The sequence below is a fragment of the Rousettus aegyptiacus genome, unplaced genomic scaffold, assembly GCF_014176215.1.
Source record: "Rousettus aegyptiacus isolate mRouAeg1 unplaced genomic scaffold, mRouAeg1.p scaffold_m13_p_3, whole genome shotgun sequence".
Lineage (NCBI taxonomy): Eukaryota > Metazoa > Chordata > Mammalia > Chiroptera > Pteropodidae > Rousettus > Rousettus aegyptiacus.
Window position 1 is genome coordinate 88,827,042 of NW_023416306.1, and position 17,488 is coordinate 88,844,529.

The window sequence follows — 17,488 nt, forward strand, 5'->3', positions numbered from 1 at the left end:
AGAGAAAGAATATACCAAAAAGAGTTCCAGATAATAAATATGACCAATTACAGAAAAGAAGATTTTTATGGAAAAGTAAGATAGACAAGTGGAGTAGTGTTGTACAGTGTTCCAAAATTATGACAGTGAAATGCAAATAGTGTTAATGTCAGAGAGCACTTAATGTACCAATTCTGACTTCTTCATAATTTTATTGCAAAAGTTAATCTTCAATATTTACTAAAGCCATAAGGAAATCATATTATGTTTTAATTTCCAAGCTTAGTTTTAGGCTTTGACTATTTTTTTTATATTGACACAAATTATAGAATTTAATGTTTCAGACCTGGTAATAATCTTAATCATAGTATAAGCAGAATCAAACACAAACATTTGATTATTATCTATCATATATATGTTTTTATTTGGGCTATAACAAGCTTATATAATTAACATCATTAATAAGAATTTGATAATCCAACATATATTGAAAATAATATTAAAACTACATATGGATCAGTGACTTCTTTGTTAAAGCTCTTAAATTTTTCCTATATAAAACAAAAATAAAAAGTCCAAAAATTAAGTAGAAAATGAAATTTCAGAACTAAATGAGAATAAGTTAAAATATGTATGTCTAATCCTCTACCTAAAGAGTTAATTGGGAAAATATACATAGGGAGAAATCTAAAATGTTTTTCTTATTATAGTTGACATTCAATATTATATTCAGGTATATAGCATAATGATCAGTCATTTATATAACTTACAAAGTAATCCTGCCAATGTCTCATACTCACTAGATACCATATATAGTTATTAAAATATTGTTGCTTATATTCCCTAAACTGTATTTTACATCCCCATGACTGTTTTGTAACTGCCAATTTGCACTTCTTAATTCTTCACCATTTTCCCCCTGTTCCCCTACCTCCCAACCATCAGTTTATTCTCTGTATCTTTGAGTTTGTTTCTCTCTTTTTTTTTTTTTGTAGATTCTACATATAAGTGAAATCCTATAGTATTTGTCTTTCTCTAACTTATTTCAGTCAGTATAACACCTAGGTCCATCTATATTGTCACAAATAGTAAGATTTCAATTTTTATGGCAGAATAAAAGTCCATCATGTATATGTACCATTTTTTCTTTATCAAGTTATCTATCAATGGACATTTAAGTTGCATCCATATATTGTCCATTGTAAATAATCTGTCGATATTTGCTTTATATATTTAGATGCTCTTACACTGAGTGCATAAATGTTTATAACAGTTATATCCTCTTGTTGGCGTGATCCCTTTATTGTTATAAAATGTTCATCTTTATCTCTTGTTATTGTCTTTGTTTTAAAGTTTATTTTTGTCTGATATTAGTATTGCTAACTCAGCTTTATCATTGTTATTTCCATTTGCATGAAATATCATTTTCCATCCCTTTACTTTTAGTCTGTGTGTCTTTCCATCAGAAGTCGGTCTCTTGTAGGCAACATATGTCAGGGTCTCGTTTTTTATCCATTTGGCCACCCTATGTCTTTTGATTGAAACATTTAATCCATTTACATTTAAAGTAATTGCTAATAAATATATAGTTATTGCCATTTTATTATTCACTTTTTTCTTCTTTTTAACATTTCTTGTAATACTGGTTTGGGGTTGAACTCTTTTTGCTTCCCCCACTCCCTAATTTGGGAAGCTCTTTATCTGTCCTTTGACTCTAAATGATAGCCTTCCTGAGTAGAGTAATCTTGGTTGTAGGTCTTTGGTTTTTATTACTTTGAATAGTTTATGGCAGTCTCTCTTCTGGCTGCAAAATTTCTGTTGAAAAATTAACTGACAGTCTTATGGGAGCTCCTCTGTAAGTAACTAATTGCTTTTCTCTGGCTACTTTTAAGATTCTCTCTTTATTGTTAACCTTTGACATTTTAATGATGCCGTGTCTTGGTGGGCCTCTTTGGGTTCATCTTGTTCAGAAGTTCTGCACTTCCAGGGCTGTGCGTCTATTTCTTTCACCACATTAAGAAGTTTTCTATCAATATTTCTTCAAATAGGTTTTCAATCTCTTGCTCTTTCTCTTTTTGTTCTGGTACCTTTATGACACAAATGTTGGTAAGCTTGATGTTATCTCAGAGGTTCCTTAAACTAGTCTCCTTTATTTTGTTTTGTTCTAATTTTTATTTTTTTGCTGCTCTGACTGGGTATTTTCCACTACCTAGTCTTCTAAATCACTGATTCAGTCCTCTGCTTCATCTAATCTACTGTCGATTCTCTCTAGTGTATTCTTCATTTCGGTTATTGTATTCTTCATATTTGATTCATTCTTTATGATTTCTGTCTCCTCTTCCCCTAAGTTCATTGAGCTTCCTTATAACCAGTGTTTTTGAACTCTGCATCTGGTAGATTGTTTGTCTTCATCTTGTTAAGTTTTTTGTTCTGGAGTTTTCTTCTATTCTTTCATTGGGGACAAGCTTCTTTATCTCCTCATTTCGGCTGCCTCCTTGTGTTTGTTTCTATGTATTAGGTAGATCAACTAAATCTCCCAGACTTGGCAGAGTGGCCTTAAATAGTGTGTCTTGTGGGACCCAGTGTAATTTCTATGTTCACCTGAGTTGAATGTTCCAGGAGTTTCCTATGTGTGGGTTATGTGTGCTCTCCTATTGTAGTTGAGCCTTGATTGCTATTGGCAGGTCAGTGGTGGAAATGCCCCTCAGGCTGACTGGCCATGAGGATTAGCCATGACTATAGCAGACAAGCTATTGTGTAGGAGCTGACCCCATGGAGTAGGGTTCGCTTTAATGGGGCTCTAGTGCCTGCCAAGATCACCCTTTGGGGGGGGGCCATTTGTGGCATTAATTGGCTGGTGCTCTGGTGTGGGCTGAAGCCAGCCATCAGGTATGTTGGTTCAGAGCCTCTTGGTAGGGGCTCTGGTGCAAACCAAGGTCAGCCACTGCCTGCGTTGACCCAATGCCACCTGAAAGAAACTACAAAATATTTTGAGGTTGGTAGCTGCCTGTACTAGGCTGAAGGTGCCTGGAAGTGATTATGCCATGAACTGAGGTCAATTGTCAGTAGTGCCAGGATTGGTGCTGTTTAGCAAGAGGTACAGGGCACACTGAGACCAGCTGTTGCTTGTCTGGGGTTTCTGGACCTTTTGAGAGATTTTAAGAAAGTCTGCCACATGGTCCCAAGCCAGGACACTTGTGTGGACTAGTCTCTAAAAGTTGTTTGGGTCTGGCAGGTGAATGGGTGGGGTGGGGAAGGATCTTAGAGAACCATCAGAGTGGGGTGAGAGCAGTGTTATCCAGGTTAATGAAAACTTCGATTTGGCATCTACCTGCTCCTGTAGGCTGCCGGGGAAAAGGCTCACCAGAAAAATAATGGCATCTGCTGGCACTATAGTCTGGAGAGAGCTGCCCCTTCAGCCCTCACCCTAAGACATATAATTCAATTTCTTTTTGAAAAGTCCCTGGCGCTTTTAAAACTGTTAGTCCTTCTCTGGAATTTATGGTGAGTGTTTGTGAGCAAGTGAGTCTCTGCAAAGGCCCTTTAAGAGGTTGCTTGGGAGAAGGTAGGGCAGGCAGGGATGTGAGGCTATCCAGTCCCAGAAGCTGAGTGGGACAGAGACCATAGCAGCAGCAGCTGCAGACTCCTCTTAAGGAGGCTGTGTCCGTGAACAGACTTTCACGGTACTAACTCGCTCTGAGTACTAACGCCAGTTTGGCTGCTCAGGGGGCACCAGGTACTTACAGGGGGACACTGAATAGAAGTGCTGACTATATCCATTGTTCCTCTGTTGAGACCTGACCATTCTCAGTGTGTGGACACAGCACTACCATAGCACAGACATCATCAAACTGGATAACAGAAGTCTCTCTTCCCAGACAATTCCCTGAAAGTCTGCCTCCCCCAACTCGCGCCCCACCCAAGTCACATCCAGGGGTGTCCTCTGTGAGTCAGGTGTACCTTTGTGAGCAGTGCCTAGACTCACACTGGAGGCAGCTGGCCTTGGTTTTTGGTGTGGCCTTTTCAGACAACTATAAGCATAACGTCAGTGGATTGCTTGCTGAATCTTAACAGGTCGCCCTGGTGGGGCACAGGCTGGGACTAAATTTGGCCTGCAGCTGAATCTCATGCAGGACTGTGTCACTGGATACCACCTACACAAATCCATGCTAATGAGACTGGAAGGCTTAGGAGTTTGCTTAGCATATAGAAATAGACACAGAAAAACAGCCAAAATGGGAAGACAAAAAAGCAGAAACCATATGACAGAACAGAACAGAGATCCAGGAATAATGGAGTCAAGCAATCTAACAAATACGGACTTCAAAATACTGGTTATAATGATGCTCAATGAACTTATGGGAAGTGCAGACGAATTCAGTGAGAACTTTAGCAAAAAGTAAAAAAAACATAAAAATGGAAATGGAAATTATAAAAGGAAACCAGTCATAAATGAAGAACACATTATCTGAGATGAGAAGTATATTAAATGGAATAAACAAAGTGAATAAAGAAGAGGATCAAATGACCTATATAGAGGATGGGAAAGCCAAGGACACTCAATCAGAATGACAAGCAAAAAGAAGCCAAGACTACAATAGTAATTTAAAGAGCCTACGGGACACTATTAAATATAAAAGTATCCATGTCATAGGAGTACCTAAAGGAAAACAAGAAGTTGAAGAGCTATTTGAAAATAATGATGGAAATCTTCCCTAACCTAGTGAAGAAAATAGACATACAACTCCAGGAAGCTCAGATAGTCCTCAAAAAGATGAACCCAAAGAGGCCTACACCAAGACACATTATAATTAAAATACCAGCAGTAGGTTTAAATACAAAGAGGGAATCTTAAAAGCATCAAGAGAAAAGCAGTTAGTTACCTACAAGGGAGTGTCTATAAGACTGGCAGGAATAAAGAATGGTAATAACGACATTCCTATTGACAAGTACCTAAAATGGAAAAGTGAGAGCTCCAACCAAAAGATAGAGTGACTGAGTGGATAAGAAAACAAGGCCCCTACATATGCTGCGTAAAAGAGATTCACTTCAGATTAAAAGATACACACAGACTAAAAGGAAGGGGTGGAAAATGATATTGCCTTGATGGACCTAGAGGGTATTGTGCTGAATGAAAGGTCAGATAAAGAAAGACAAATCCACATGATTTCACATACATGTGGAATCTAAAGAACAAAATCAACAACAACAACAAAAAACAACAACAACAAAAGCAGAAATAAACTCATAGATACAGAGAATATTTTGAGGGATACTAGAAAGGAGGGGGCTTGGGGGGACCAAAAAAAAAGGCAAAGGGACTAAGAAGTACAAATGGATAGTTGCATATTAGAAATGGAGATGTAGAATGTAGCATGGGGAAGATAGTTAATAATTACCAGAGGGTAGGGGGTAGGGGGGAGGTAGATGGGGTAAAAGGGATCAAACATATGGTGACAAAGAAATCTAACTATGGGAGGCAAATATACACTGTTAGTATATATATTCCTTACTGTTAAAATGTACAGCTGAAACCTATTGGATTTCATTAACCAATGTCACCATAAAAAATAAATTGAATAATTTTAAAAAATAATAAAGTTGTAGTAAATATGTAAGGATAAAGAGGGATAGTAGATTTAGTGGAGTGATCATTTTGTGAGTTATGTGGACTTCTGATCATTTTGTACAACTGAAACTGGTATATTATTGTATGCCAATTATATTTTAAAAATATCGAATTGTACAATGTAAATATAAACAAATCTATTATCTTTCAATAAAGATGAAAAAAGTTAAAAAAACAAAACAAAACAAAAAACGATTGCCTGGGACTAGAGCAGGCCACTATCTCACTTAACTGAATCCTGCTGATTTTCACAGCCAGTTCCTGTGGGAACTCCTCTTCCTAGTGCTGGTGCTTTGGGCTGGGAAGCCTGGTGTGGGGCTGGGACCCCTTACTCAGTGGGGTCCTCTACAGATAAGACTTCCCTCCAGATCCTTAACTGCCACATGTGAGTGTGGGATCAGCTCATTTTGCATCTCTACCCTTCCTACCAGTCTTAACGTGACTTTTTTATATCTTTAGTTATAGGAATTCTGTTTGGTTAGTCTTCAAATGATTGTCAAGAATTGTTGTTCTATAATTTAGGTATAATTTTAATGTGGTCATGGGAGAAGAGAAGCACAGCTGTTGCCTACTCAGTTGTATTGATCAAAAGTCAAAATGTAAAATTTTGAAAGACCAGCTTCAAACGAGGACACACAAGAAAGCTAATATTCCAAGGCAAAAGATGGAAGTACTTAAGACAGCAGTTCCCACTGGGATAATGCTGGCTAAAGTACATTAAATAAGACAATAAAGTTAAAGAAGCTATTTTAAAATTTTAGACCAGGATAAATGTGTTTTTTAGTGGTCAACAATGAACTTTGTATGTGTCTGAAATGAGCTGAGAAATCATGTATAAAACATTAGGATCAACAATACAATATACTAAATTTTGGTGTCCTTTTGGTGTTATATTGCAACATTTCTTGAATATCCTGAACAAATCTATCAATCATTGCTGCTGAGATGGCCATTCTACCAGACATGTGGAAGCCTGAATGACTTCTTCCTCTAACTATTCCATGAAAATAGAATTATAGCCAGTAAACAAACCACTTTTTAAAATTTCCCCTTAATATATGGTAGAGACTTATTTAAATATAAACTTAGCAGAGCTTTTGCACTATTCTGAATAGATTTAAAAAACTGTAAATTCAAATATATGTACCAAGCATCTACTCTATTTGAGGAATTTTTAAATGACATAAATGGATGTGGAAGTGTTTTATACAATGCAAACCTTAATTCAAATGTTAGTCATATATTTAATAAAGCTTCAGTATCCACCAGCCATTGGGCACTGGACAGTGTGTTTGAATATAGAGGTAAATGTGACATGGTCTGTCCTGACAAAAACCTTAAAGAAGAATCAGAGAGACACAGGTAAATCAACAATTGAGAGATCTTTTGAGAAGTGTTGTGAGAGAATTATGTATGTTGTATGCTTCAGATGGAGATAAGTGTCAACATGAGGCCTGAAGGTGAGGAGTGGAGTGCTTTGGGAGTTATAGTCATAAATTATTGATAAGAGCATTGTAGGTCAATATCAAAATTTCCAGCTTAACGTTTTGTATGTCATAGCCATATTTACTTAACCACAGGTATGGGAAACTGTTGCTTCAACTTTTATCTTTTTAAAAGAAACAATATTTGTGGGCTCCTTAAAACGCTACATAGAGTGAGGTGGCACTTGCAGCTGGACGAAGTAGGAACTGAGAGTGTCAGCAACTGTAGAAACATCTGTGCTGCCTTATCTGGGGTCTCTTCAGATTTCAACTACATTTAGAGTATAGACTACAGTTTTGCCTACCACAGCCAGTAACCCACTCACCAACTCAGGCCTCCCCACCACACACTTAGTGATTAAATTCCACTTCAAAGGAAACTGTGTAACTAAGATAACTCTATATCTAGTTAGTTTAGAGGAAACTTAGCTTCCACCTTAAGAATATTCTGGTTTAGTCAAAAACATTATAATATCACTCTACATAAAATAAACTTGAATTCCTGCCTATCACATAATCTTCAGGATTGTGGAGGAAAAAATGCATCGTCACACTCTCCAGCTTTTGCTCTGTCATGCTCAACTCTCAGGAACAATTAATTATTCTGAGGCTTGACATTTGTATTTTATTTTTTTCTAATTTAATGCCAGTGACCTAATATTTACAGTAGTCATAAATAATACATAACATGCTAAGAGCATTTGGTTTTGCCTTAGGATAACAAGCCAGCTGATTATTTACAAGTAGTAAAGATGGATTTTACAATGATGATATAGCTTAATCTTCCAGTTATATGAATAAAAAATGACACAACATTACCCTTCAGGTTATTACAAAAAATTTAGTGTTATGCTTGAAAAAAAAAAATCAGTGTGCTATTGTAGTGTCTTTTCCTCATAGCACTGCCATAAACTATATTTTAGTGCCAGACTTTTATGTACATAACTGCAAAAGAGAAAATAAGGCACTAGAAGATAAGATTTCAACTTATTAGAATAAGCAAAGAAAGGGAAAATTGCCATGGAGATTATATATATTCATTAAAAATATGCACATACATATTGCACAATCAGCATATGTATAATAATATCTAAATTTATTTGTGTACTTTTCGGTTTTTAGTATTTTACATCCACTTTCACATTTTTTTCCTTTTAACTAGTCTAAATAGTAGGTGGTATTATTATTACCATTTTTAATATAAGAGAACTAAAAAAGAAAAGAATAGTGATTTGCCCCAAATCACACAACTTACAAGTAAGGTATGGAAGAGGTTGTTTAACTAACAGAATCTGTGTTCTTAACTACCATGCGAGCATAGTAATTTTTAAAGTAGATACTTGGAATATAATACACAATGAAAAACGCACAGTTCAATGACTGTAAAAAAGATTTAAAAAAAGAAAACTAAACTAAACATGTTTGTGTATCCAGTACCCCAAATAAGGATGACATTAAAAAAAAAAGTGATATTATTTATACCTGAGAAATCCTGCTTATGCTCACCCCTGATTTAAAACTAGATTAGTTTTGCCAGTTTTTTATATAAACATAATTATATCAAATGTAACTTGTTTCCTTTGCTTAACATTGTGAAATTCATCAATTTGTATATAGCAAAAGTTTTTTTAGCTCTTATTGTCCTGGAGCAGTTTATTGAATAATTATAGCATAATATATGTTGTGTCCATTATGTTGATATCTGCATCATTAAAGTTTGTGATTATTACAAATAGTACTCTCTGAACATTCTTTGCATGCTTTTTTGATATTCATATGTACATATTTCTGTCACATGTAGGTAGTTTTTGGGAGTCTGTGTAAGACCACTTTTAGTAAATATTAACAGTTTTCCAAAATGCTTGTACCAAGCAAAATAAAAGAGTTCTGCTTGCTCTATATCCTCCCCAATCCTGGATATTTTCTATTTTTTTTTAATGTTTTTAATTTTAGCCATTCTGATGGCTGTATATTATATTGCGGTTGTAGTTTTCATTTCCATGATGACTAGTTGAACACATTATCATATGTTTATTTGCTATATATGTATCTCCTTTTGTGAAGTGTCCATATTAAATTTTATGACTTTTTCTTAATTATTTGAAGGAGTTTTTATACATTGTAGACACAAGTTTCTTTGTGGAATGCAGCTTTAGCTCATGCTCTTTAATTCTAGCCTCTCCTTTCTGATAACCTGCTCATGAATTTCATACTTACCTAGCAAGGTGCTATAATCACATAAGCCAATTCTTGCAACAAATCTCTAAATATGAATGTCTCACTGGTTCTGTTTCTCTAGTTGAACCTTGACAGATACAGTATCTTATATCAAATTATAGAATTTTTCATCTATTTTTAGTTGCTGAAAGTTTTTACTATGAATGGATGTTAGTTTTTATCAAATTATTTTTCAGATTTATTGAGATGGTAATATTGCTTTATTCTATAAATCTGTTGTGATAAATTATAATGATTAATTTCTAATGTTAACCGAAATTTGAATTACTGGAATAAATAATGGGCCAAAAGCCTTGACAGACAGAACTCATATTTGAGTTCAAGTAACTCATATCAAGTTACTTGATGATAATGAGCTACTTTTTAATGTATCTCTGGACTCAATTTCCAAATATCTTGTTTAGAATTTTTATACCTGTATTCATGAGACATAATTTTCATTTTTTATTAATGTCCTTATAGAGTTTTATTAAAAATTTAAATCCTTATAAATGAGGTGGAAGTACACTCTCTATTTATTTTATTCTTCATAAGAGTATATGGAAGATTCATATCTTTCCTTTTTAATATTTGGAAGAATTCACCAATATAATCATCTGGGCCTAAAGCATTCAGTATTTCTTCCAGGCCAATATTATAATGTTGGCCTTTATGTTCTGTATTTGTTTAAGAGAGAAATACATTCAGATTTTGTTTCTTCTTGTGTCAGTTTTGGTATGTATTTTTCAAAGAACTTTTTCCATTTTCTTCAAACTATCAACTGTATTGCCAAAAAGATTTTTTACATTTTATGTATTATTATAGTGGTGTTGAAGGTATTTATAGATTTATATGTGTGTGTGTATATATATATATACACACACACATATAAATCTATACACACACACATATATGTATGTATATAAATACATATATGTTTATTTTTGAAGACTGCATTTTTTAGAGTAGTCTTAAATACACAGAAAATTGAAGGAAAAATGCAAAGTACAAAGATATCCCATATACCCATTGTTCCCACACATGCATAGCATTCTCCAACACCCCCCACCAGAATGATACATTTGTTAAAGTTGATGAACCTACATTGATACATCACAATCACCCAAAGTCTATAGTTTACCTTAGGGTTCACACTTGGTGGGTTTAGACAATGTATCATCATTACACTATCATACAGAAAATTTTCTCTGCCCTAAACATCCTGTGTTCTCCACCTATTCAACCCTTCCACTCCTAACCACTGGCAACCATTTTTCCGAATGTCATGTATTTGAAATGATGCAGTATATAGACTTTTCAGATTGGCTACTTTCACTTAGTAATATGTATAGAAGTTTCCTTGAATTCTTTTCAGTGCTTGATAGCTGATTTCTTCTTAGTGCTGTATAATATTCTATTGTCTAGGTGTACCACCACTTATTTGCCCATTCACCTACCAAATGACATCTTGACTGCTTCCAGTTTTGATAATTATAAACAAAGTTTCTATAAACATTTGTGTGCAGGTTATTTTGTGTGGACATACATTTTCAACTCCTTTGGGTAAACACCAAGGAGTGTGATTACTGGATTGTATGGTAAGAGTATGTTCAGTTTTATTAGAAACTGCCAAACTGTCTTCCAAAATAACTGTATCAGTTTGCATTTTCGGCAACAGTAAATATTAGTTTCTGTTGCTCCAAATCTTCACCAGCATTTGTTGTTTTCGGTGTTCCAGATTTTGATCATTCCAATAGGTATATAATTGTATCTTGATATTGTTTTAATTTGAATTTCCTGATGACATTTGATGATGATGTGTAGCATCTTTTTATATGACTATTTACCATCAGTGTATTTTCTTTGGTGAGATGTCTGTCAAGGCTTTTGGCCCATTATTTAATCAGATTGTTCATCTTCCTACTGTTGAATTTTAAGAGTTCTTTGTGTATTTTAGATAATGGTTCTTTTTCCGATTTGCCTTTTTCAAATATTTTCTCCCAGTCTGTGATTGGTCTTCTCATTCTCTTAATGTCTTTTGCAGAACAGAAGTTTTTAAATTTAAGGAGATCTTGCTTATCAATTTAATTCTTCTATGTATCATGCCTTTTGTGTCATATCTAATAAAAAGGCATTGCTATACCTGAGGTCATCTAAATTTTCTCCTATGTTATCTTCTAGGGGTTTTATAGTTTTGTGCTTTACGTTTAAGTATGTAATTCATTTCAGGTTAGTTTTTGTGAAAAGTATAAGGTCTCTGTCTAGAATAAATTTTTTGCAAATGGCTGTGTAGTTGTTCAGTACTGTTCATTGAAAAGGTTATCTTTGCCCTATTGTACTACCTTTGTTCCTTTGTCAAAGATCAGTTGATTATATTTATATGGATCTATTTCTAGGTTCTCTATTCTTTTCCATTGTCTATTCTTTCACCACTACCATACTGTCTTAAATACTGTAGTTCTAAGTAAATTTTGAAGTTGATAATGTCAGTCCTTCAACTTTGTTCTTCTCCTTCAATATGGTGTTGGCTATTGTGAGCCTTTTGCCTTTCCATATAAACTTTAGAATCAGTTTGCCAATGTCAGATTGTCATCTTGATAAGAGTGAGTTTTTCAATCCATGAACATTAAATATCTCTCCATTTATTTAGTTCTTTGATTTTGATCATAATTTTGTCATTTTTCTCATATAGATTGTTTATATATTTTGTTGGATTGATACATTAAATATTGCTCTTATGGGGGCGCTTAGTATAAATTAAATTGTATTTTTAATTTCAAATTCCACTTGTTCACTGCTGATTTATAGGAAATTGATGTATTGTAGTTTTAACCTCATATCCTGCAACCTTGCTTATTAATTGCTTATCAGTTCCAGGGATATTTTTGTTGTTTTTCTGGATTTTCTACATAGACGATCGTGTCATCTATAAAGAAAGTTTTATTTTTTTCCTTTCCAATCTTGGAATGTTATTGTCTGTCCTATACCTGGACCGGAATTCTGATTTGATGATATCTGCTAGGACAGATCACAAGGGAGAGGGGAAAGGTACAAGGAAAGAGAAGACACCAGCCTAACAGGAACATATTTACACATTTGGGCAGGTGCCTCCCAAGCTGTAAAACTTATTTCTGTGTACATTTAAGGATGCAAGCAGCAATGCCCTTACAGTCAGTCTGTTGATCATCAGGGATGAAGGATAGAATCGGGGGGGGGGGTACCCTATAGTTCTTAAATGTTGTATTAGTTTTTGTTTTTCATAGAAATGTTCAATGCTGTGAACTGCAAAATAGTTAGGGGTTGCGGTGAGAGGGGTAGTGGATGCCAGATAATACAGCTGCTTCTTTAAATACTACTTCACATTACTTGTTAAATTCATATAGTTGGGGGAGGGGCGTGTGAAAGAAGTCTGAAAGACGGGGCGGGCACCTTGAGGGTAATTGGAGATTGTGCCACACATTTTAGAGACCTCATGTAAGTAGAATCATGTAGTATTTGTCTTACTGTAATTGGCTTATTTTACTTAGCAGAATGCCCTAAAGTTTTACCTATGTTGTTGAATATTGTAGAATTTTCTTCTTTTTATGACTGAATAATATTCTATTGTGTATGTGTGCATAGATATCACATTTTTTTAGTCCATTTATCCACTGAAGGACACCTAGGTTGTAGGTTGTTTCCGTATTTGACTACTGTGAATAATGCTGCAATAAATATGAGTGTGCATATATTTCTTCAAGATACTAATTTCATTTCCTCTGGATGTAAGCCCAGTAGTGAGATTGCTGAATCATATGATAGTTCTATTTTTAATTTTTTTAAAGAAAACTCACTACTATTTTCCATAATAGTTCTACCAAAATTTTATCAATATTTCTTAAAATCTATATCCTAGGCTATATGTTGTATCTGACAATATCTATCTCCAGAAATTAGATATCTAATGTGATGAGGTATATAATTCTATTGTTCTCGGTTTGTATACATTGCAGAAAATAGCACCAGGAATTTTTATCTAAATACTGTCAGATATCTAATCCTAATTTCCATGTTTGAATGCTACATAAAAGCAAATAGCTTCTGAGGAAAAAAAAAAAGCTCAGGGAAAGCTGCACTTTGTAATTCAGTATTCGTTTTTCTCCTGCCAAGAAGAATTTACCCAATCACTAAGTGAATTTTATGAAATAATTTACCAAACATGAGCTAAAAATAGTTCTCACGCTGCACTTGTCACATATTTCATTCCTAGGGAGACTTTGTGATCTTCAAAAGCAATTCATTTGTAGGTCACAGATGCCTAATATTGCTTGATGCTGTGCTTGATGTATATGCCAGTTTTACTAAATACAAAAACCTTATAACTGAATATCATATGTGGAAATTTTGTGTTGGCTTTCCATCATGGGTGACATATCCAGCTCTATTGTAAAACCAGGTCTTTCAAATTTGAGAGACAATAAAAAAAAGAATTGGCAATAAACCACTTCAAATTATCTCACCCTACATAGACATTACCTATCTTAACATTGTTTGTAACAACCACTAATCTAATGTATAACTAAATCATCAACAAAGCAGCACCTGCTCAAAGGAAAAATAAATCCTCTTTCCTGAGGAGTTGCACAATAACTGAAAATTAAATTTGAAAGATAAAGAAAATAAAAGAGTAAAAGATCATCTATAAGAAAACCTAACAAGACAATAAAGGAAAGTTCAGTTTATTTGAAGAGTATTAGGAGCTTGTCTAGACATTAATCAAAGGTCAGGTAAGCAAATGCTAAATCCCCTGCTCTAAGGCAGAAAAGCTGATTTAGTATTAAAGACTCATGTCAAGGAATGGTTACAGTAAAAAGTAATGAGGTGCAACATTTGAAAACAACAAGAAGAAATATTTTCATGTTAAAAGGTATCATATTTTCAAAGGTAAAGTAAGTAGGACAAAATATAAATGTACAGTATGGTACAGTAGGTACAACTCATGATCATGGATTACATAGAAATATTCCTAAAACAGAAATTAAAAATTGAGGGCTAAATTAACTTTAGATATACTCTAATCCAAGTCCTTTTATTTTATTAAAAAAGGTAAAAAAAATCCTTGAGAATAAATCATTCTCTGAGGCCCTAGAATTAAAAAATAACAAAATTAAGATGAGCTCAGAAACCTGAAACACTTTGTCATATCTTTCAACCTGGAAAATTTATAATCATTGTTTTTGAGTTATATTAGGCATCTTCTCCTCTTTGACAACTAGATAGTTTACTTTTAAAAACACCACTGTAGTCAAAATGATACTTTCTTATAGGCTTCTGGTATTGCTTGGTACTGGGTTGTTTGGATGCCTATCATTTTTAAAAGGCTGCGAGCCTTTTGGAGTCAACACTTGGTATTATTTTTTGATGATTTTACTAGAATCCAACATCATATGTGACACACAGCAAGTAAGTAAAATGTTTGCTCAGTTGTTACATCTGTAATTATTTAATTGCTGCTTAATTTCATATATCTGACACAGTCGAGGCACTCAGATTTGCTCAATCCATCTGCTCCTTGGACCTTGGCAGCTTCTTGGAGACCTGCTGGTTACTGCTTCTATTGCATTATTTCCTATCACTGCTGGCTCTCAGTGACACTTCAAGTAAGGGCTGGGCATCTGCAGGAAGTCCGACCTACTGAACTCAGAGAAGCTAATGGTCTCTTTTACCACTTCTGGGATATGATGAACTGTATTAACCTACGCATGAAATCTGGCTTCTGCAGTCAGTGGCCAAAGGTACCAGGTAACACAAACTACGCATGTAGGTGGGGGATAAGATGAATGCCTCTGGGGATGAAATATGGAGATGAGAAAGAACTGACAGATCTATTTCTCTTCCTTCCACTCCTTTATGAACTGTTCTGCAGCATGGTGCTTCCATATGATCTGTCTGGAAGAAGCAGCCGCATTTTCTTGTGAAATTCTGGCCAGCTTGGGAACACACCACGTTGTTTCCTTTCTATACTTCCCTACTTCATGTCCCTTTTTCTTTTCAATCTTTCTGCTCTGGGATTTTACGTCCTACTAACACCTTAGTATGTATGTTTGCTACAGTCTGTTCCCCAGGGAACCACATCTAAAAGAATTTTAGTCTCTAGTGATTCCTGCTCATTGAGCTCCATAAAATTTCTGAAGAAGATACTATGTCAAATTGACCACTTTGTAACTTCCTTCATAATATGTAGGCTGGTTTATAGACTTGAGATTTTCTTAAAATGGTGGTAAGCCTACCCCCGCCATATTTCATATGTTCTGTTTGAATATCATTTTATTTTTAAAAAAACTAGTATAAATATGTGATCATTTTTCAAAATATATAATTAGATTATGAAATATATCTCAGATTGTCTCTCCATAACTATAGAGTGATGTTTTACATCATTATTTTAATCTTTTTGAAACATGAATGTCAATACTTATCGAAATAAGTTATCTCATTAAATCATACTTTTTTTTTTTTTTTAACAAATACCCCCTCAGTTTATAACTTATCTATATTAGGATCTTGCAAAATACCTAGTAGCTGTGCAAAGGGAGATGGGGGTGGAAGTATCTTATTACATTATGTACAATCCAGTATCAAACTTGGGCATAAGCAAAATTTATTATCATATTTGATGTTTGCATTGTCCCTTTATACTCATCAGTTCTTTTTCTAAAATATTCAGATGCTGAGTACAAAAGAAGCCTGTAACACTTGAATAATTTCAGCCTATTCTATAAGCTCAAACAAATAAGTCTTTTGATTTAAGATTGTTTAATCTCAAAGAGATCAGTATAGAAAACAGATTAGTAACAGGAATGAAGTAGCATTTAAGAAGCTCTATTCAGCTCCAAAGCTAAGCAATGACAGGTCTCAAAAGATGGCCTCATGATGTGAACTGGAATCAAAGAAATGACTACATTCCTGTGAATTTAAGTGAACTTTTAAATCAGTGGGTGAGTATATCAAAAACTGTTCTTTGTAAAGAAGTGAATATGAGCCGATGATAATTTTTATCTCTACACTCTCAGGAAACTTACTGTTTATAGTGAAAAGAAAACGAAGTTCTCTTCATGTTTTAAAATCTAAATTCATACTGACAAAAATGTCTTATTGGAAAACCTGTGTTTCATTGCCAAGTTATCTTAGTTCAAAACAATGACAACAATAATTACAGCAAAAATACATTTATTGAGTGCATGTTATATGCCAGGCATATCTTGCATGTATTAATTTAATCTTCAAAGCAACACCGACAATTATCTCCACTTAACAGAAAAAGAAATGAGGCCATGAACATTTATCCTAGAAATTCCTGAGTTATATTCTTCTGAGAATTTACTGCCAGAAAATGTAGTTTCCCTTCCTCAGAATTAGAATGATATGATACATAAAAAATAATTTAATATACCTCTAAAAAAATTTCACACAATAGGGCTGTTAAATTGAGACATGAAAGAAAATCTAAATTATAGAAAGAAGTATATATATGCATGTGTGTATGTGCATTTGTAATTAATACTAGAAAATATTTTTTCATGCACTCACCTTCTATACATAGCTAGACTTAATGCATGCCTTAAAAAAAGACTTTCACTAACACTGTCAAACTGGAAATAGAAAGTAAATAAAAGGATAATTTAACTATGTTAAATATACTATGAGAACAAGAAATATATTTATGCTTGTGTATTATATTTATTATATTTCCAAGTATACGTGGCAGAAATGTAAATAAGATGACATCATTCCAATTATATGGGGCAAATCAAATTACATAAAATAAAGTATCTTCTGGTTTTCACCGTCAAAACAAATATTTCTAGAAAGATTTACTTCAGAATGGAAGCATGTGTAGATCTGCAGTTCTGTTCTCCAATGAAAAAAATATGTATGTTAAATGATAAAAATTACTTAAAAATAAAACAACAAAAAAATTTCAAAAACTCTGAAAAAATGTCACAAGGGGATGGGTGCCAATGAAGAAATATCTAATTGTGAAAACCTATTGAATCTCAATAAGAACAGCTGATCTTTCAGATTTGAGCTATGACCTTCTCTGCTGCCCCAGATCAGCATGACAGAATCTCTACTTCAAAAGACATGGACAGGACACATGCCCTGCCCATGACTATTGTATCTCACCAGAAAAAGCAGG